Source organism: Microtus ochrogaster, chromosome 8, assembly GCF_000317375.1.
Source record: "Microtus ochrogaster isolate Prairie Vole_2 chromosome 8, MicOch1.0, whole genome shotgun sequence".
Lineage (NCBI taxonomy): Eukaryota > Metazoa > Chordata > Mammalia > Rodentia > Cricetidae > Microtus > Microtus ochrogaster.
Genome location: NC_022015.1, coordinates 65,152,892 through 65,154,552, shown reverse-complemented (window position 1 = coordinate 65,154,552; position 1,661 = coordinate 65,152,892). Strand labels below are relative to the sequence as shown.

Genomic DNA, 1,661 nt, shown 5'->3' with positions numbered 1-1,661 from the left:
TGTAGACCAGGCTGGTCTCGAACTCACAGAGATCCGCCTGCCTCTGCCTCCCGAGTGCTGGGATTAAAGGCGTGCGCCACCATCGCCCGTCAAGCTTACCTTTTTTTAATTGTAACATCGCACTTGGTAGCAATCACAGGAACTAATTACTACTAACTCCCTTCAGCTTCCTCCCCGGCTTCACATAATTTTATTGCTCACGAAACACATGTGTTTATACACACATGCATGTTATGTTACCTGCCATTTTGCTCATTGCTATCTCCTCCTTAGGCTCTAGAGGCATTGAGTGAGCTTCCTTTGGTCTAGAGAGAGGGCATGGGGGTTGAGGGAGTCAGTGTGCTCTCTTGGCTCTGTGAACAGCTCTCTGCTGTTGGGAAGACTGGGAGAATGGAGGGTGGGAGGAGTAAAGAGACCTAGGTTAAGATTCACAAAGGAGAAAAACGTCAAGTCTTGGCTTTCTGCCGTGAATTGTACGGTGACTATTCTTGCTTCTAAACAGAGGATGTCCTTGAGGCACCAACTGGATTGGAATTAATGAAGCAGCCTCCTGTTCTGGAGCTTTACCCTACATCTGCGGTCCTCCTTGATTAGTCTGTATAACAGACAATGTTCTTAGCATCTCAGCGGAATTCACTGTTGGTGATGTACTTCATATTCAGCAAGATTGTATTTTGTTAACACGTGTTCTGATCAAATTACAACAGCCAGCACTTAGAATAAATATCCTATACTTCCTTGAGAGTAGGTGGTTGTGGTTTCTTTCTTGATTATTTTCTTTTATTTTTACCAAAGAACTTTTAATTTTGATTAATTTCTGAGATTCTTAGAATCTTATGCTCCATAACTTGTTCATAAGCTACATTGGCTTTGTAGAGCTTCCATGCTGCTCCAGTGCCTTTTAAAGAGGCTTTTAAGAGAAAGTAGTGGAATAAAACAATTTCATGTGAATTTTGATTTTAAATGTTACAGCTATGTATGTTACCTAATACATTTTAACTTAATGTGCATTATAATTTTTTTTAAATCAAAGCCACCTATCACTCCTGTTCCTCCAATTGCTCCCCTAGTCACTTCCAGAACTTTCCCCCGCTAACTTCATGCGCTCTGCCTTTAAACCCATTGAGTTCACATAGTGCTGCCTATAGGTGCGTGGATGTAGAACCGTCTATTGGAGCGTGGATAGCCTTTCCGAGACCGTATCCCTGAAGAAAACTGACCTTTCCCTCCCCCCAGTAGCCATCAATTGCCAATAGTTCCTCTGCTAGGAGTGGGACTTCATGAGCTCTTCCCATTTATAGATGTCCCGTTTGGAGCCGAGCCCCACACAGTCTCATATTCTCTGCACGCTGACCACGTATGGGTATCTGTATTAGTTGCAACATACTGCAAAAAGAAGCTTCTCTGGTGAGGATTGACAGATAGATACACCTTTTAGCGGGTATAAAGATAAGATTTAAGAGCAAGTTATTGCTATGTCTATCCAGCAGAATATGAGTGTTATATTCTTTGTTAGCGCCTATGACTTAGTCAGCCAGGGGTTTTAGAACCAGTTAATGGTACTAATTATGAGTTGTTTTTTTTTTTTAAGATGTATTTATTTATTATATATACAGTGTTCAGCCTCCATGTATGCTTGCAGGCCAGAAGAGGGCACCAGA

At 42.0% G+C, this 1,661-nt stretch overlaps 1 protein-coding gene across 9 annotated transcripts in view; it reads left to right on the top strand.

The window, feature by feature from the left end:
* The window catches only part of Cpeb3 (cytoplasmic polyadenylation element binding protein 3), a 195,960-nt gene that overhangs the window by 171,462 nt on the left and 22,837 nt on the right, over positions 1 to 1,661 (top strand). The gene's annotated exons all lie outside the window — the stretch shown is intronic.